We start from the raw sequence: 20823 nt of genomic DNA, 5'->3' as shown, positions 1-20823 counted from the left end.
TTGTCAGGTAATTAATGTGTGTCCAAAATAGTGCCGTCAATCCATTGATCCCCACAGGAGCTCTGTGATTAATAATGGTTAAGTTTTAAGGAAATGTTTCTCTTGTCTCAATCCCAACATGTTGGTTTTTCCAGGTTTCCATATTCAGGAAAGGTTTAAAAGAAGTGGTTTTGTTTCCAACGTTAATTCAGAAATGTTAACTATAAACTGGTTATTTTTGGTGGAAGGATAATTCATCGTTAAATACAAACATCTTGGTTTCATCCAAACGTCCACCACAGTGTCTTTCTAAAGGGCCAGTACTGGGTAAGGTCAACTGTTTTTAGCTTTACATCATGTTATAATGTTATTCCCTCATCAAAGACATACCTGGAGTGTTGCCTTGAGAAACCGTTTAATCTCCGTGGCAACCATTCTGCTGTGCAGAACACCTGGGTGGACTTAGCCCCACCTTTGAGACGCAGCTCCTCCTCCGAGCTGCAGCTTACCTGAGAGAAGGTCAAAACATCAACCAGCCCCCCAACTTTTACTAAACCAAAATGACCTTTAAACTTTCATTAATATCTTCAAAGCCAAAGCAGCACAAACACATTTTTTTGCTGCACAAACGTAGTCAAGTTGATTCATACGAATTTTGTCTGAATTGAAGAAGGTGGAGAGGCTGGTTGGCCTTTCTTGACCTCTGGAAACATTTCTTAATATCTTTCCTGCACAAATGTTTGACACCAATTTTGTCTTATTTGAAGAAAGTGGGGAGCCAACTTCACTCAGGTATTCAGCTCCCAAGCTTCTGAGCTTCTGCCTCGCCATTTCCCCCGCTCAGCTCCTGCAGACAAGCCAGCAGCAATTAGCAAACACCTGGTGAAACTGCAAATCTGCTTACGAGCTACTTTCCAGTTAAAAACGTTGTTAAAGGGTTAATAGACGAGCGATGCTGAGATGACTTCCTGAAGGTGGAGTTTCATAAAGAGCAGGAGTTTTTAAAGAGACTGAGGAACAATTTCAAGCCGTTAAATTACAAAGTCAAATTTGTTTTTAGTCATATTTGATATATATGTTTTTTTATAACAACTGAAGTTAACATAGTTACTTATTGTGCTATAAAATAGCACTATGTGCCTGGAAAACACATAATACTGCCCCTTTAAAGTGAAATTTGCCATTCAGCACAAAAGATTAACCATCCTCACTCATCTTTTCACTCGTTTTAGCGACTCTGCATAGTTGATTGCAGTACAAGACCATATGGCACGCTGCTGTGAACTGGGTAACCCCACAAGAGAGACGCCGTTAGATTAAAGTAAGTAAAGTGATTAGTCTGCATTATGTAATATTAGTTTTAGATTAATCGCATATGTTAGCTTTGACACCCCAAGTCCAAAAACATAATTGTTTTTGGGTGAATTAGCTGATCGCTGGTAAATAACATCCATGCTGATGCTTCGGCTTATTCAGAAAAAATATCTGCTGAACAAAAACCAGGCGAAGGTAATGTCACTTTCAACGATTTGTAGGAGAGGACTGGAGAATTTTGACGGTTCCCAGCAGAGCCCTCGGAGAGGGGGCCTGGTGTCAGGACAACGCTTCCTCATGTCAGAAAAACAAATGGATGAAATCGGTGAGCGAAAGGGAGGAAAAGGGAGAATGATGGAAGCAGAGATGGAGGAGGTGGGGATGAGGAAAGGTGGACTTAGTGGATTAATATCCTGTTTGCTTAGACACAAATCAGCAGTTTTGCACAGCATTCTTGTCCCAGCGTTTGTTCTCTTTTCATCCACCAAGCCTAATTTTTATCTATATTTATTCACTTTTCTTTTACCAAACATCTCAGAGGAACCATAGGACATATTCTCTTTCCCAGATTTTCTGAGCTGGTTCACGCAGCAGCACCTCATGATATGACACTGACTGCACCAACGCAGTCAAACGATCTCAAAACTGTGATTGATGCGCTGATAAAAATTGAGCTCCAGATCAGCAACGAGTCGTATTAGCTGAGAGGATGATGGAATAAGTGGACCAAGAGTAGGAGAGGAGCACAAAAACGGTTTAAAAACGAGTGAGAAGGACTCGTCTCTGTCTCTGTTATGACGTTTTCATTCAGTCAGACAGTTAAGTTTTGATCCCTTCTTCAAATAATTTCAGTTTTATTGCGGCGCAGCCAAGCATTCAATCTCAACTGGCAAGAAAAGACAATGACACAATGCTAACTACCGTAGTAGCAGTGGCTCCATTAGTTTCTTTTGCTTTGACACAGTAAAATGCAGTATTGCTGAGTCGGAGTACTTTCTATAAGAAGAAGAAAAACTGAAGCATATTTACTGGCTGAAATAGCTATTATGTCAATGATTTTGTCCTGGAAAGAGACACAAGTAAATGGTAATACACCAGCTAAAGAGTACTTTACATTTAAAGACCTACAAGGAGAATATGGTCATGGTAGCTAAAGTTTTATTGATAACTTTGTCAAGGATAGAGACACAGTTAAACACAGAAGCGCTGAACCTGAAGTACTTTTAAGAAAAACGAAGGGGAAACAGAATCAGTTATTTTTAGTGCCTCTGTGCAGGAAACATAAAATTATGACGAAAACAACAACAAAAGGCACAATCTACATATTTAATTACAGTGAGGGTTCCAGCTGGGAACGAGACGTCGCTAAATACAGAAGCACCGACTCCGGCGCGTGAAGAAAAACAAAGGGAACGTCCATAAATGACGGCAGCAATAACCCTGTCACCTGCACCTTTTCACAAAAGCAGCACAAGTGGACGCAGATTCACTTGAGTATTTTCTATGGCAAGAAACAGAAAGATGGAACACATAGTTAGTGGTTGCAGTAACACCATCGATGGATTCCTAAAGGAAAGAGATAAAGTAAGGACTGCTTCGTGTGGGTAAAAGAACAAAAACGAGTGAATAAAGTTTATAGCTTCAAAGAGAGCTTTCTACTGGTTCTGTTAAATAACGTCGACCCTAACGGTGGGAGAGGGGCGCTGTGTGTCTGTGCCTTGTGAACATTTTGGTGAAGATAAGCTTGTTCTTCATTCAGTGAGGTTACTCGCATCTGTAGAGCATCCAGTAATTTTACTCGGGTTAGAGTGAAAAGAGTTGTAAAAATACTCCTGAAAGTAAATTTGTTTCCAAAACGTTAGTCAAGTAAATGTAAGTTTGAGTTTGATGCGTTTATGAACATGCTGCTGTCATGGAGTGAAGGTTGATTTCTTTTTTTTCCATCATGACTTCCACAGAGAAGGATGTAAACTCAGTGACGGCAACGACCACAGACAACTATAACAACACAAACAGAGAAAACAGGAAAGTGGTCACTGGCGTTTTAAGAATCTGTGTTTTACCATTTTGTATCGTTGGTTGTTGTTCTGGCTTTTGAAACGCTCTGATTGTGGAAAGATCTGTGGCCTGGCAGCTTCCATGATGGTGAAAGACACTAAATAACCTCGCTGTGCCTGGCCAGACATCTTGGTTTTTAAAAATAAAATCCCCGTTCATCCCGCCCTTCCTCTTCTCGTTCGGCCACCCGCCACAGTCAAAGTAGGTGTTGTGATTTACCGAGTGAGAGTTTGTGGCTCTGTGTTCATCTGTGTGCAGATATATGTGTGTGTGTGTGTGTGTGTGTGTGTGTGTGTGTGTGTGTGTGTGTGTGTGTGTGTGTGTGTGTGTGTTTGTCTTTGCTACATAGAGGGGACCAAAGCAAGACAGCACACTCACGGTGTGGGTACCAAATTTTTTGTGGGGACCAAAAACCTAGTCCCCACACCGTTTGCATTGAATTCAATGAAAAGAAGGTCAGTAGGATGCTCTGTCAAATTTTCAGACTAGTCCTCATAATTCACAAAAACCAACAGTTTGTGTATAAGTGTGTATAAGGTAGTCACTCAGTATCGGCCTCTATTGGTGGGTTGTGGTACTGCAGGAACACACACACACACACAATACACACTAATCTTACTTTAGTGACATTGAAGGGACTAATAAAAATCTACTTCAGCGGATTATTTTAAATGACTTGAAATAATTTTATTTACTATTTGTTGATTTATAACCTTCACATTTGGAATCATTAGCGTGATTGCAGATTGGTTGTTAACTTCTTTAGTACTACATTGACATTTATGTAATTAATGTAGTAAATATTCTTAAAAATCTGTAAAAAAAAAAGTATTTTATGACATGGTAGCTTATTACTGGAACCGCCATAATCTTCATATACCAGCATAATTTTGTTTATAGGTTTATACATGCAGAACCTGTAGGATAAAAGTCTTGTCAAAAAAACATTGTCTCTTCAGACCATCATTAATTATTGATACAAAAAAACTTTGTCTTAAATTATATTAAATTATTCTTTAAATGATTGCTTCTGAGTTGTAGTAACATCAGGAACTCATTCAGTTCTAAGGGAATGGAAAATGTACAGCTCTCCCATTTTTTCATTCATGTCGTCATTAAAATGTTTTGTTTTATTTTGTAATTTTGTGTAATTTTAGTTGAATATTTCTGCCCATGTTGTTTAAATGAAGTCAGTATTTTATTGCCACAACACTTTCCTTTGTAGTAGTGTCTAAAAACCAAGTCAAAGGAAATAAAACTTGAATAACTATACAAATGTACATTTTCAAGCAAACTATGCACTTATTGTTTTTGCCTGACTACAAATACATTGGGCTAATTTTAGATATTATTCAGAAAAATCACTAAGAGCAACTATCAACAGTATAATGGCAGATGACTTTAAAATAATAAATTTGTTATGGACCATCGATATGGAAAATTAAATAAAACAACTTCTTCCAAAGCTCAGAGGAAACTGAGGATTTTCATAAGATTTCTTTTAATATGCTTAACACTAAAATGTGTTTTTATTCATATTGAAAGTGTTTTCCACTGTTCTATTTAAATTGCTACTTTGTATTTATAATGGTTGCAATTAACAGATGCTATTAACATTGGTTTTATCAGGGTTGGAGAATTTTTGGAGTTGGGCGGGTTTTCCATTTCAGATCTGACAAGACTGCAGAATGGCAGCATGTTTATTTGTGAGAGTAAGGCTCATTCAGGGTAGAGAAGGAAATGGAGCTATGACCTCATCATTTAAAAGAAAACCCAGCTATAGTGACCAAAAATCAGACAGAAATACCAGGCATCATTGTCTCAATGGATGCTGAAAAGGCCTTTGACTGTGTTGAACTGGAGTACATGTTTGAAGTGCTCAGAAGATTTGGACTTGGAGAAAATTTTATAAACTTGATAAAACTTAATTATAAAAAGCCCACAGTACCATCTTGACAAATAGCCTCTTGTCAACACCCTGTGGGCTAGGAATGGCGCAGGAAGCTGTCTTTCTCTGCTACTTTTCTCTTTGGCTGTAGTGCCACTTGCAATTGCAATTAGACAAAGCAATGATATTAAAGGTATATTAATAGGAACAAAATTGTATAAAATATTATTATACGCTGATGATATACTTTAAACTTTGACAGACCCTGTGAAATCTACCTCAGCTCTAATTGATTGCGTCAACAAAATTTGGTAAAATATATGGGTATAAGGTAAATTATAGTAATCAGAAAATAATGCCTTTAAATGCCTGTGACCAGGGAGAATCAGTATTCATCAAGCCATTTTGATGGGCTTCTACAAGATTAAAGTATCTAGGAAAACACATTGCATCTAGAATTAGTCAGCTGTACTCTGAAAACATCAATCCTACGATTATTCATATTAAGGATAAATTGGTGAGATGGAAGAAGCTCCCCTTATCCTTTCTGGGGAGAGTTAGCCTTATTAAGATGATAATTCCCCCTAAGTTAATTTATCCAGTGTCTATGTTGTTTTTGTTTATTGACTCTAAAGATTTAGGTGGAATCAATAAAGCAATTGAAAACCTCAAATTAAAACTAAAGTCTTACAACTTCCCTGAACCTTGAGTGGATAGGGCCTGCCCAGGGTTGAAAACTATGTACCGTCTTTACGTGTAAGAATTATTTCAGTGTGGGCTACCCAAAAACACTGTAATCCATGGCTTGAGATCGAGGAAAGTGTTTGTAAACCCTGTCACCCCATAAATATGTTAAAACAAAACCAATAATTCCCACTCATTGTCAAAGATAACTTTCACTTTTGTTCTGTGGAACATGTTTGGTCAGAATAAAAATTTTTCATCTCAGACAACATTGGTGGATCTGACAGTAGAAGGTGGGTGTCCTGATCTTAGATCTTGGCAAGATGCTGGCATTACTAGGATGGATACACTAAACTACAAAAGTTTAGAAGAGATTATAAACCTACGCCAGATGATAGACAGCTCTACATTACAATGTCATTAGGTGACGTAAAACCCATCCAAGCACTGAAAAGATGCTTAGAAAAATGACTGGATATGTCAAAACTTTATCCAGCTGAACAGAAACAAAACTGAAGTTATCCTTGGACCTCAAGAGGAAGGATCTAGAGCAGGGGTGTCAAACTCCAGTCCTGAAGGGCCACTGTCCTGCAGTTTTTAGATGTGCCACAGGTGCAAAACACCTGAATCAAATGGCTTAATTACCTCCTCAGTTCTCCAGAACCTTGCTAATGACCTAATTATTCTATTCAGGTGTGGTGCAGCAGAGGCACTTCTAAAAGTTGCAGGACACCGGCCCTCGAGGACTGGAGTTTGACACCCCTGACTAGAGTCAGCACACAGTTTCAGTTATTACAGGTAGAAACTAGAGATCAAGTCCTAAATCTGGAAGTAGTGATGGACTCTGACCTGAATTCTCAGAATCTTACCAATAGTTACAAAGTTTTCATTGTAGACTGTGTGTTCTATGAATTTGTATTTTTGTGTTTTAATTACATAAACCACTTTGAACTACCTTGTTGCTGAAATGTGCTATACAAATAAACTTGATTGATGGACTGATGAAATAGTTAAGAAATACAAAATATCTAAAGAATCAGGTTACTAGACATTTACACCCGAAGGCAGAATTGATACCAAAGGATGAACACAAAACCAACTCTAGAGAAAGCCACAAGCATACCAGAAAGAGAAAATAGCAGTTGGAAAGATCAACCCTTCCTCTTGATCTGAATGAGACTATTGGTTTGGGAGAAAAGAAATTAAATCTTTCAGCAACAAAGATAGTAACCAACAATGTGGACATTTGGTCAGAATGAGCGGGATCTATAATTCCTAGTTTGATGTCATTCAGTAGTTAGTAAATTAATAATGGACAATGTTTCAATGATTCATACATAGGTGCAAGTGGCATATAAAAAATCTTAATTGTGTCTAAAAGTAGTTAATTCATTTATATTTAATTAAAATTTTCAAACTGAATAAAATTCAATTTAATATACCATGTAAATGTATGCTATGCATAACATTTGGTACAACATGGTTCATCAATATTGAGAACAGCGGTACAAGCATTTAAGTTAGCAGAGTTTAATCCACCACACTTCTTCAGATGTAGTCATTTGCAGCAATGTACCAATTTATATAATTTATTTAAAATCAAACAAAGAAATTTGAAAAAATATGTGCTATGTGGGATACTATGTGAAAACCAACAACTTTTAAACAGATTGTACCTATTACATGTAAACACAAAACAGAAACTTAGCCGACACAAGAGAGGAGGAAAAATCCTGACTTACCAATTACAAATTTACAATTCTTTGCATTCCAACTGCTTTTTAAAACAACTACTTTTAAAAACATAGATAGTTAATTAGTGTCCATGCCATCAAATCAAACACGCAGTCCCTTTAAATTACTTAGGAAGATACTTGAGTCATTTGGATTTACAAACATGGATATACCGGACGGGTGGAAGCTCGTAGTTTGTGTGTCACTTGTCTCCACCCGGGGCCACGCTGACTAACAAATGAAGCGCACCTTTAAAGGAACTAATTAAGAGCCCTGGGCAAAGCAGCTCAGCACGTGGAAAAGTAAGTAATTTCTCTTATTTTAAATGTATTTTATTATACTGGTTTAATTAAAAGATTTAATGAACTGTGATGCTAGCCGAGCTTCTTTTTAAAACTCTATAAAGCCACCCAAAAGCATACCACAGAAGTAAATTGAAGATTTACTTAAGTTAATATGGACAAGATTGCGTTTACATTAGCTACCTGTCATGTAAGCTGTTTTCCTTGTGTCCCGACATACTGTTCTAGGTTTAAGTATTTCCAAAAAATTACTATATGTTAACATATGCAAGCCAAAATATTTCACTATATCCTGAAAACTTTTGTCTTCCAATTAAGGTGGAAGGTTCCTGATTGACTTGAACTACTAACGCCATTTTGACTTTGAAATGAAAGTTTTAAAACTTTATTTGAAAAAGATGGTTTTAAAAATGATTACCTGTGCTCTAACAGGATAATGACATCAGTAAAAAGAAGAATACCAAGGTGGGTCTGTGTGTATGAGCATTACAATTCAGATATTTCCATAAATAACATTTTAAAGTATTAACAAATAATTTTGAAGCAATGAAGGTCATACTCGATAGACTTCTGATCTGCCATTCACGGTTTTTGTGTGTTTAGGACGAGGTGTGTTCGCCACGGCTCCTTTTAAAAAAGGAGATTTTGTGGTGGCTTTGACAAACTCTGAAGAATCACAAAGAAGGAGAACACTGTATCATAGTGCATGTACTGTCTTCATGTTTGACTTCTTGTGGCATGAAAGATGGTGGTGGTAAGTCCAGAGTTTATAATAAATTAATGTAAGTCTGCAAAATTCTGGAGCTCTTCAAAGCCAATGGGACTGGATTCAGGAGGGCTGTTATGTAGTGTTATATTTTTACCAAGATAACAAAAAAATATTAAACAGACTAACAATTGTCTCTTTTACCCCACCCCCCACACATTATTTGTAAAGTATTGATGCATCCCAAGAGGATAACAGTCTTGGAAGATTAGTCAATGATGACAACAAAAATCCAAATTGTACAATAAAAAAGATATTGGTAGATGGAAAGCCACACCTGTGCTTATTTGCCATCAAAGATATAAACCCTGGAGAGGAAATAACTTACCACTATGGAGGAACTGACTGGCCATGGAGGGACTTCTCAAGGTTAAACCTATGTTTAGTCTGTGTGTCTATTGAAGAGGTTAAAATCCTGAAGACTGGAATATTGCATTTTGTGGAATTGATTTGGGAGCGAATACAATCTTAAAGTTTAAGATGGAAGTCGATTGATACAATTTCAATGTATGTACCTTGAAAAACTTTGAGGAAAATATGTTAAGAATATGTATATATTTTAGATTTTATACATATAGTCTTAAGGTAGTTAAATTTAATTAAAAGTTAAATTTAATTAAAAGTATGAAAAGAAAAACACGTCTCGTGACGACTTCTTAGGTAATCATTTGAACCGGTAAAAGTGATGCAGAAGTTTGAGACTTTATGATGAAGGATGACAGCTAAACCGAACCAGAAATAGGTTTTTAGTCGGACATTACTACTGTAATTCATTGACAATGTACCATGCTGATCTGCAGCTGAATTTCTTTTGATTTGCTCTATATTGTTGTTGAGGTGGTCAGTGGATTTGAACAAAAGATGGCCAGTCTTTTTGCAGTATTAAAAGATTATTCTTTTCTTTTCCTAAGGTTGACAAAGAACCAACTGTGACTGAGGGTGTTGAGGTTGAGCCTGCTGGCTCAGCAAATCAAGCTCCACCAAAGTCAAATCCTCCAAGACAAAGGTATTAATTCTGAACTTCTTTTATTGATAAGCTTCTAGCCCAACTGGAGATGTCTGGGAGATTTGTCAGTACAATTCCTTTCAAAGAAACGTAATATTTCCTTCAAATGCTCCATAAACTATGAACTTCACAGGCTTTTTTCAGCAGTCCCAGCAACACACACTAGTCTGGTCTGATGTCATTGTGGGGTCCATAGCAGCTGAGTCTTTAGTGAATGGTTGTTTGGGGCCATACACACATTTCTGGTTTACAGTAAAGTGAGGACCCCGTTGGAGGTTATTTTGGTCAAAATTTAATCCCTTTTTTGTGTACTATAGATCTTGTCTGCCCTCAGTAGCATGGTTGACAGCGGCTTAAGACACGATGTATGTTTCAAATCAGGGAATACGACGGAAACATGTTTACAGTCCAATCCAGTGACGTCTACTTCGATTAATGTTTGAAACAGTTTAAGTGATACTGAAGTTTGAGACTTCATGATGAAGGATGACTGCTAAACCGAACCAGAAATAGTTTTTAGCGACATTACTGCTGTGATTCATTGACAATGTACTATGCTGATCTGCAGCTGAATTTCTTTTGGTTTGTCTATATTGTGTTGAGGTGGTCAGTGGATTGGAACAAAAGATGGCCAGTCTTGTTGCGGTATAAAAGACTATTCTTTTCTTTTCCTAAGGTTGACAAAGAACCAACTGTGACTGAGGGTGTTGAGGTTGAGCCTGCTGGCTCAGCAAATCAAGCTCCACCAAAGTCAAAGTCCTCCAAGACAAAGGTAATAATTTCTGAACTTCTTTTCACTGGGCTTCTAGCCCAACTGGAGATGTCTGGGAGATTCTGTTGGTACGGTTGCATTGAAGAAATGTAATATTTCCTTCAAATGCTCCATAAACTATGAACTTAACAGGCTTTTTTCAGCAGTTCGGTAACACACACTAGTCGGTTGATGTCATTGTGGGGTCTCTACCAGCTGAGTGTTTAGTGAATGGTTGTTTGGGGCCATACACATATTTCTGGTTTACAGTACAAGTGAGGACCCCGTTTGAGGTTTTTTGGTCAAAATTTAGTCCCTTTTTTGTGTAACTATAGATCTTGTCTGCCCTCAGTAGCATGGTTGACAGCTGGCTTAAGACACGATGTATGTTTCAAATCAGGGAATACGACGGAAACATGTTTACAGTCCAATCCAGTGACGTCTACTTCGATTAATGTTTGAAATAGTTTAAGTGATACTGAAGTTTGAGACTTTATGATGAAGGATGACTGCTAAACCGAACCAGAAATAGGTTTTTAGTCGGACATCACTACTGTGATTCATTGACAATGTACCATGCTGATCTGCAGCTGAATTTCTTTTGATTTGCTCTATATTGTTGTTGAGGTGGTCAGTGGATTGGAACAAAAGATGGCCAGTCTTGTTGCAGTATTAAAAGACTATTCTTTTCTTTTCCTAAGGTTGACAAAGAGCCAACTGTGATTGAAGGTGTTGAGGTTGAGCTGCTGGCTCAGCAATGAAGCTCCACCAAGTCAAATCCTCCAAGACAAAGGTATAATTTCTGAACTTCTTTTATGATAAGCTTCTAGCCCAACTGAGATGTCTGGGAGATTTGTCAGTACAATTCCTTTCAAAGAAATGTAATATTTCCTTCAAATGCTCCATAAACTGTGAACTTAACAGGCTTTTTTCAGCAGTCCCGGCAACACACATTGGTCTGGTCTGATGTCATTTTGGGGTTTCTACCAGCTGAAGTGTTTAGTGAATGGTTGTTTGGGGCCATACACATATTTCTGGTTTACAGTACAAGTGAGGACCCCGTTTGAGGTTTCTTTTGGTCAAAATTTAGTCCCTTTTTTGTGTAACTATAGATCTTGTCTGCCCTCAGTAGCATGGTTGACAGCTGGCTTAAGACACGATGTATGTTTCAAATCAGGGAATACGACGGAAACATGTTTACAGTCCAATCCAGTGACGTCTTCTTAGATTAATGTTTGAAACAGTTTAAGTGATACTGAAGTTTGAGACTTTATGATGAAGGATGACTGCTAAACCGAACCAGAAATAGGTTTTTAGTCGGACATCACTACTGTGATTCATTGACAATGTACCATGCTGATCTGCAGCTGAATTTCTTTTGATTTGCTCTATATTGTTGTTGAGGTGGTCAGTGGATTTGAACAAAAGATGGCCAGTCTTGTTGCGGTATTAAAAGACTATTCTTTTCTTTTCCTAAGGTTGACAAAGAACCAACTGTGACTGAGGGTGTTGAGGTTGAGCCTGCTGGCTCAGCAAATCAAGCTCCACCAAAGTCAAAATCCTCCAAGACAAAGGTATTAATTCTGAACTGCTTGTTATTGATAAGCTTCTAGCCCAACTGGAGATGTCTGGGAGATTTGTCAGTACAATTTCCTTTCAAAGAAACGTAATATTTCCTTCAAATGCTCCATAAACTATGAACTTCACAGGCTTTTTTCAGCAGTCCCAGCAACACACACTAGTCTGGTCTGATGTCATTGTGGGGTCCATAGCAGCTGGAGTCTTTAGTGAATGGTTGTTTGGGGCCATACACACATTTCTGGTTTACAGTAAAAGTGAGGACCCCGTTGGAGGTTATGTTTGGTCAAAATTTAATCCCTTTTTTGTGTTACTATAGATCTTGTCTTCCCTCAGTAGCATGGTTGACAGCTGGCTTAAGACACGATGTATGTTTCAAATCAGGGAATACGACGGAAACATGTTTACAGTCCAATCCAGTGACGTCTACTTCGATTAACATTTGAAAAGTTTAAGTGATACTGAAGTTTGAGACTTATGATGAAGGATGACTGCTAAACCGAACCAGAAATAGGTTTTTAGTCGACATCACTACTGTGATTCATTGACAATGTACCATGCTGATCTGCAGCTGAATTTCTTTTGATTTGCTCTATATTGTTGTTGAGGTGGTCAGTGGATTGAACAAAAGATGGCCAGTCTTGTTGCAGTATTAAAAGACTATTCTTTTCTTTTCCTAAGGTTGACAAAGAACCAACTGTGACTGAGGTGTTGAGGTTGAGCCTGCTGGCTCAGCAGATCAAGCTCCACCAAAGTCAAAGTCCTCCAAGACAAAGGTATAATTTCTGAACTTCTTTTATGGGCTTCTAGCCCAACTGGAGATGTCTGGGAGATTTGTCAGTACATTCCTTCAAGAAAGTAATATTTCCTTCAAATGCTCCATAAACTATGAACTTACAGGCTTTTTTCAGCAGTCCGCAACACACACTAGTCTGGTCTGATGTCATTGTGGGGTCCATAGCAGCTGAGTCTTTAGTGAATGGTTGTTTGGGGCCATACACACATTTCTGGTTTACAGTAAAGTGAGGACCCCGTTGAGGTTATTTTGGTCAAAATTTATCCCTTTTTTGTTACTATAGATCTTGTCTGCCCTCAGTAGCATGGTTGACAGCTGGCTTAAGACACAATGTATGTTTCAAATCAGGGAATGCGACGGAAACATGTTTACAGTCCAATCCAGTGACGTCTTCTTAGATTAATGTTTGAAACAGTTTAAGTGATACTGAAGTTTGAGACTTTATGATGAAGGATGACTGCTAAACCGAACCAGAAATTGGTTTTTAGTCGGACATCACTACTGTGATTCATTGACAATGTACTATGCTGATCTGCAGCTGAATTTCTTTTGGTTTGTTCTATATTGTTGTTGAGGTGGTCAGTGGATTTGAACAAAAGATGGCCAGTCTTGTTGCAGTATTAAAAGACTATTCTTTTCTTTTCCTAAGGTTGACAAAGAACCAACTGTGACTGAAGGTGTTGAGGTTGAGCCTGCTGGCTCAGCAATCAAGCTCCACCAAGTCAAATCCTCCAAGACAAAGGTATTAATTTCTGAACTTCTTTTTATTGATAAGCTTCTAGCCCAACTGGAGATGTCTGGGAGATTTGTCAGTACAATTTCCTTTCAAAGAAACGTAATATTTCCTTCAAATGCTCCATAAACTATGAACTTCACAGGCTTTTTTCAGCAGTCCCAGCAACACACACTAGTCTGGTCTGATGTCATTGTGGGGTCCATAGCAGCTGGAGTCTTTAGTGAATGGTTGTTTGGGGCCATACACACATTTCTGGTTTACAGTAAAAGTGAGGACCCCGTTGGAGGTTAATTTTGGTCAAAATTTAATCCCTTTTTTGTGTTACTATAGATCTTGTCTGCCCTCAGTAGCATGGTTGACAGCTGGCTTAAGACACGATGTATGTTTCAAATCAGGGAATACGACGGAAACATGTTTACAGTCCAATCCAGTGACGTCTACTTCGATTAATGTTTGAAACAGTTTAAGTGATACTGAAGTTTGAGACTTTATGATGAAGGATGACTGCTAAACCGAACTAGAAATAGGTTTTTAGTCGGACATCACTACTGTGATTCATTGACAATGTACATGCTGATCTGCAGCTGAATTTCTTTTGATTTGCTCTATATTGTTGTTGAGGTGGTCAGTGGATTGGAACAAAAGATGGCCAGTCTTGTTGCGGTATTAAAAGACTATTCTTTTCTTTTCCTAAGGTTGACAAAGAACCAACTGTGACTGAGGGTGTTGAGGTTGATCTGCTGGCTCAGCAAATCAAGCTCCACCAAAGTCAAATCCTCCAAGACAAAGGTATAATTTCTGAACTTCTTTTATTGATAAGCTTCTAGCCCAACTGGAGATGTCTGGGAGATTTGTCAGTACATTCCTTTAAAGAAACGTAATATTTCCTTCAAATGCTCCATAAACTATGAACTTCACAGGCTTTTTTCAGCAGTCCGCAACACACACTAGTCTGGTCTGATGTCATTGTGGGGTCCATAGCAGCTGAAGTGTTTAGTGAATGGTTGTTTGGGGCCATACACACATTTCTGGTTTACAGTAAAGTGAGGACCCCGTTGGAGGTTAATTTTGGTCAAAATTTATCCCTTTTTTGTGTACTATAGATCTGTCTGCCCTCAGTAGCATGGTTGACAGCTGGCTTAAGACACGATGTATGTTTCAAATCAGGGAATACGACGGAAACATGTTTACAGTCCAATCCAGTGACGTCTACTTCGATTAATGTTTGAAACAGTTTAAGTGATACTGAAGTTTGAGACTTTATGATGAAGGATGACTGCTAAACCGAACTAGAAATAGGTTTTTAGTCGGACATCACTACTGTGATTCATTGACAATGTACTATGCTGATCTGCAGCTGAATTTCTTTTGGTTTGTTCTATATTGCTGTTGAGGTGGTTAGTGGATTGGAACAAAAGATGGCCAGTCTTGTTGCAGTATTAAAAGACTATTCTTTTCTTTTCCTAAGGTTGACAAAGAACCAACTGTGATGAGGTGTTGAGGTTGAGCTGCTGGCTCAGCAATCAAGCTCCACCAAGTCAAATCCTCCAAGACAAAGGTATTAATTTCTGAACTTCTTTTATTGTAAGCTTCTAGCCCAACTGAAGATGTCTGGGAGATTTGTCCGTACAATTACCTTTCAAACAAATGCCATATTTCCTCCAAATGCTCCATAAACTATGAACTTAACAGACTTTTTTGAGCAGTCCCGCAACACACACTAGTCTGGTCTGATGTCATTGTGGGGTCCATAGCAGCTGAAGTTTTAGTGAATGGTTGTTTGGGGCCATACACACATTTCTGGTTTACAGTAAAGTGAGGACCCCGTTTGAGGTTAATTTTGGTCAAAATTTAGTCCCTTTTTTGTGTAACTATAGATCTTGTCTGCCCTCAGTAGCATGGTTGACAGCTGGCTTAAGACACGATGTATGTTTCAAATCAGGGAATACGACGGAAACATGTTTACAGTCCAATCCAGTGACGTCTTCTTAGATTAATGTTTGAAACAGTTTAAGTGATATTGAAGTTTGAGACTTTATGATGAAGGATGACTGCTAAACCGAACCAGAAATAGGTTTTTAGTCGGACATCACTACTGTGATTCATTGACAATGTACCATGCTGATCTGCAGCTGAATTTCTTTTGATTTGCTCTATATTGTTGTTGAGGTGGTCAGTGGATTTGAACAAAAGATGGCCAGTCTTGTTGCAGTATTAAAAGACTATTCTTTTCTTTTCCTAAGGTTGACAAAGAACCAACTGTGATTGAAGGTGTTGAGGTTGAGCCTGCTGGCTCAGCAGATGAAGCTCCACCAATGTCAAAGTCCTCCAAGACAAAGGTATTAATTTCTGAACTTCTTTTTATTGATAAGCTTCTAGCCCAACTGAAGATGTCTGGGAGATTTGTCAGTACAATTCCCTTTCAAAGAAATGTAATATTTCCTTCAAATGCTCCATAAACTGTGAACTTAACAGGCTTTTTTCAGCAGTCCCGGCAACACACACTAGTCTGGTCTGATGTCATTGTGGGGTCTCTACCAGCTGAAGTGTTTAGTGAATGGTTGTTTGGGGCCATACACATATTTCCGGTTTACAGTACAAGTGAGGACCCCGTTTGAGGTTTCTTTTGGTCAAAATTTAGTCCCTTTTTTGTGTAACTATAGATCTTGTCTGCCCTCAGTAGCATGGTTGACAGCTGGCTTAAGACACGATGTATGTTTCAAATCAGGGAATACGACGGAAACATGTTTACAGTCCAATCCAGTGACGTCTTCTTAGATTAATGTTTGAAACAGTTTAAGTGATATTGAAGTTTGAGACTTTATGATGAAGGATGACTGCTAAACCGAACCAGAAATAGGTTTTTAGTCGGACATCACTACTGTGATTCATTGACAATGTACCATGCTGATCTGCAGCTGAATTTCTTTTGATTTGCTCTATATTGTTGTTGAGGTGGTCAGTGGATTTGAACAAAAGATGGCCAGTCTTGTTGCAGTATTAAAAGACTATTCTTTTCTTTTCCTAAGGTTGACAAAGAACCAACTGTGATTGAAGGTGTTGAGGTTGATTCTGCTGGCTCAGCAGATGAAGCTCCACCAATGTCAAAATCCTCCAAGACAAAGGTATTAATTTCTGAACTTCTTTTTATTGATAAGCTTCTAGCCCAACTGAAGATGTCTGGGAGATTTGTCAGTACAATTCCCTTTCAAAGAAATGTAATATTTCCTTCAAATGCTCCATAAACTGTGAACTTAACAGGCTTTTTTCAGCAGTCCCAGCAACACACACTAGTCTGGTCTGATGTCATTGTGGGGTCTCTACCAGCTGAAGTGTTTAGTGAATGGTTGTTTGGGGCCATACACATATTTCCGGTTTACAGTACAAGTGAGGACCCCGTTTGAGGTTTCTTTTGGTCAAAATTTAGTCCCTTTTTTGTGTAACTATAGATCTTGTCTGCCCTCAGTAGCATGGTTGACAGCTGGCTTAAGACACGATGTATGTTTCAAATCAGGGAATACGACGGAAACATGTTTACAGTCCAATCCAGTGACGTCTTCTTAGATTAATGTTTGAAACAGTTTAAGTGATATTGAAGTTTGAGACTTTATGATGAAGGATGACTGCTAAACCGAACCAGAAATAGGTTTTTAGTCGGACATCACTACTGTGATTCATTGACAATGTACCATGCTGATCTGCAGCTGAATTTCTTTTGATTTGCTCTATATTGTTGTTGAGGTGGTCAGTGGATTTGAACAAAAGATGGCCAGTCTTGTTGCAGTATTAAAAGACTATTCTTTTCTTTTCCTAAGGTTGACAAAGAACCAACTGTGATTGAAGGTGTTGAGGTTGATTCTGCTGGCTCAGCAGATGAAGCTCCACCAATGTCAAAATCCTCCAAGACAAAGGTATTAATTTCTGAACTTCTTTTTATTGATAAGCTTCTAGCCCAACTGAAGATGTCTGGGAGATTTGTCAGTACAATTCCTTTCAAAGAAATGTAATATTTCCTTCAAATGCTCCATAAACTGTGAACTTAACAGGCTTTTTTCAGCAGTCCCGGCAACACACACTAGTCTGGTCTGATGTCATTGTGGGGTCTCTACAGCTGAAGTGTTTAGTGAATGGTTGTTTGGGGCCATACACATATTTCCGGTTCACAGTACAAGTGAGGACCCCGTTGAGGTTTCTTTGGTCAAAATTTAATCCCTTTTTTGTGTTACTATAGATCTTGTCTGCCCTCAGTAGCATGGTTGACAGCTGGCTTAAGACACGATGTATGTTTCAAATCAGGGAATACGACGGAAACATGTTTACAGTCCAATCCAGTGACGTCTACTTCGATTAACGTTTGAAATAGTTTAAGTGATACTGAAGTTTGAGACTTTATGATGAAGGATGACTGCTAAACCGAACCAGAAATAGGTTTTTAGTCGGACATCACTACTGTGATTCATTGACAATGTACCATGCTGATCTGCAGCTGAATTTCTTTTGATTTGCTCTATATTGTTGTTGAGGTGGTCAGTGGATTTGAACAAAAGATGGCCAGTCTTGTTGCGGTATTAAAAGACTATTCTTTTCTTTTCCTAAGGTTGACAAAGAACCAACTGTGACTGAGGGTGTTGAGGTTGAGCCTGCTGGCTCAGCAATCAAGCTCCACCAAAGTCAAAATCCTCCAAGACAAAGGTATTAATTTCTGAACTTCTTTTTATTGATAAGCTTCTAGCCCAACTGGAGATGTCTGGGAGATTTGTCAGTACAATTTCCTTTCAAAGAAACGTAATATTTCCTTCAAATGCTCCATAAACTATGAACTTCACAGGCTTTTTTCAGCAGTCCCAGCAACACACACTAGTCTGGTCTGATGTCATTGTGGGTCCATAGCAGCTGGAGTCTTTAGTGAATGGTTGTTTGGGGCCATACACACATTTCTGGTTTACAGTAAAAGTGAGGACCCCGTTGGAGGTTAATTTTGGTCAAAATTTAATCCCTTTTTTGTGTTACTATAGATCTTGTCTGCCCTCAGTAGCATGGTTGACAGCTGGCTTAAGACACGATGTATGTTTCAAATCAGGGAATACGACGGAAACATGTTTACAGTCCAATCCAGTGACGTCTACTTCGATTAATGTTTGAAACAGTTTAAGTGATACTGAAGTTTGAGACTTCATGATGAAGGATGACTGCTAAACCAAACCAGAAACCAAACCAGAAATAGGTTTTTAGCCGAACATTACTGCTGTGATTCATTGACAATGTACTATGCTGATCTGCAGCTGAATTTCTTTTGGTTTGTTCTATATTGCTGTTGAGGTGGTCAGTGGATTGGAACAAAAGATGGCCAGTCTTGTTGCAGTATTAAAAGACTATTCTTTTCTTTTCCTAAGGTTGACAAAGAACCAACTGTGACTGAGGGTGTTGAGGTTGAGCCTGCTGGCTCAGCAAATCAAGCTCCACCAAAGTCAAAGTCCTCCAAGACAAAGGTATTAATTTCTGAACTTCTTTTTATTGGTAAGCTTCTAGCCCAACTGGAGATGTCTGGGAGATTTGTCAGTACAATTTCCTTTCAAAGAAACGTAATATTTCCTTCAAATGCTCCATAAACTATGAACTTAACAGGCTTTTTTCAGCAGTTCTGGTAACACACACTAGTCTGGTCTGATGTCATTGTGGGGTCTCTACCAGCTGAAGTGTTTAGTGAATGGTTGTTTGGGGCCATACACATATTTCTGGTTTACAGTACAAGTGAGGACCCCGTTTGAGGTTTCTTTTGGTCAATATTTAGTACCTTTTTTGTGTAACTATAGATCTAGTCTGCCCTCAGTAGCAGGGTTGACAGCTGGCTTAAGACACGATTTATGTTTCAAATCAGGGAATACGACGGAATCATGTTTACAGTCCAATCCAGTGACGTCTTCTTAGATTAATGTTTGAAACAGTTTAAGTGATATTGAAGTTTGAGACTTTATGATGAAGGATGACTGCTAAACCGAACCAGAAATAGGTTTTTAGTCGGACATCACTACTGTGATTCATTGACAATGTACCATGCTGATCTGCAGCTGAATTTCTTTTGATTTGCTCTATATTGTTGTTGAGGTGGTCAGTGGATTTGAACAAAAGATGGCCAGTCTTGTTGCAGTATTAAAAGACTATTCTTTTCTTTTCCTAAGGTTGACAAAGAACCAACTGTGATTGAAGGTGTTGAGGTTGAGCCTGCTGGCTCAGCAGATGAAGCTCCACCAATGTCAAAGTCCTCCAAGACAAAGGTATTAATTTCTGAACTTCTTTTTATTGGTAAGCTTCTAGCCTAACTGGAGATGTCTGGGAGATTTGTCAGTACAATTTCCTTTCAAAGAAACGTAATATTTCCTTCAAATGCTCCATAAACTATGAACTTCACAGGCTTTTTTCAGCAGTCCCGGCAACACACACTAGTCTGGTCTGATGTCATTGTGGGGTCCATAGCAGCTGAAGTGTTTAGTGAATGGTTGTTTGGGGCCATACACACATTTCTGGTTTTCAGTAAAAGTGAGGACCCCGTTTGAGGTTTATTTTGGTCAAAATTTAGTCCCTTTTTTGTGTAACTATTGATCTTGTCTGCCCTCAGTAGCATGGTTGACAGCTGGATTAAGACACGATGTATGTTTCAAATCAGTTAATATGACGGAAACATGTTTACAGTCCAATCCAGTTATGTCTACTTCGATTAACGTTTGAAACAGTTTAAGTGATACTGAAGTTTGAGACTTCATGATGAAGGATGACTGCTAAACCAAACCAGAAATAGGTTTTTAGGCTAACATTACTGCTGTGATTCATTGACAATGTACTATGCTGATCTGCAGCTGAATTTCTTTTGGTTTGTTCTATATTGTTGTTGAGGTGGTCAGTGGATTGGAACAAAAGATGGCCAGTCTTGTTGCAGTATTAAAAGACTATTCTTTTCCTAAGGTTGACAAAGAACCAACTGTGACTGAAGGTGTTGAGGTTGAGCCTGCTGGCTCAGCAAATCAAGCTCCACCAAAGTCAAAGTCCTCCAAGACAAAGGTAATAATTTCTGAACTTCTTTTCACTGGGCTTCTAGCCCAACTGGAGATGTCTGGGAGATTCTGTTGGTACGGTTGCATTGGAAGAAATGTAATATTTCCTTCAAATGCTCCATAAACTATGAACTTAACAGGCTTTTTTCAGCAGTTCTGGTGACACACACTAGTCTGGTCTG

The 20823-nt window shown here is 38.5% G+C and overlaps 1 protein-coding gene and 1 long non-coding RNA gene across 4 annotated transcripts in view; both read left to right on the top strand.

Annotated features, from left to right (window-relative positions):
- col26a1 (collagen, type XXVI, alpha 1) overlaps window positions 1-20823 on the top strand; it is a 59090-nt gene that overhangs the window by 13616 nt on the left and 24651 nt on the right. The gene's annotated exons all lie outside the window — the stretch shown is intronic.
- On the top strand, window positions 15451-18235 carry LOC145554702 (uncharacterized). 2 transcript variants are annotated; one of them, XR_014090687.1, is made up of 4 exons: window positions 15451-15931; window positions 16622-16717; window positions 17408-17503; window positions 18190-18235. It is a non-coding gene; the product is annotated as an uncharacterized LOC145554702 (long non-coding RNA). The 2 variants fall into 2 exon arrangements; XR_014090686.1 differs by lacking the exon at window positions 18190-18235 and having other exon boundaries at window positions 17408-17564.

The sequence above is a fragment of the Poecilia reticulata genome, chromosome 13 (genome assembly GCF_904066995.2).
Source record: "Poecilia reticulata chromosome 13, P_reticulata-male-v2, whole genome shotgun sequence".
Classification (NCBI taxonomy): domain Eukaryota; kingdom Metazoa; phylum Chordata; class Actinopteri; order Cyprinodontiformes; family Poeciliidae; genus Poecilia; species Poecilia reticulata.
This window is presented reverse-complemented; position numbering and strand designations above follow the sequence as displayed.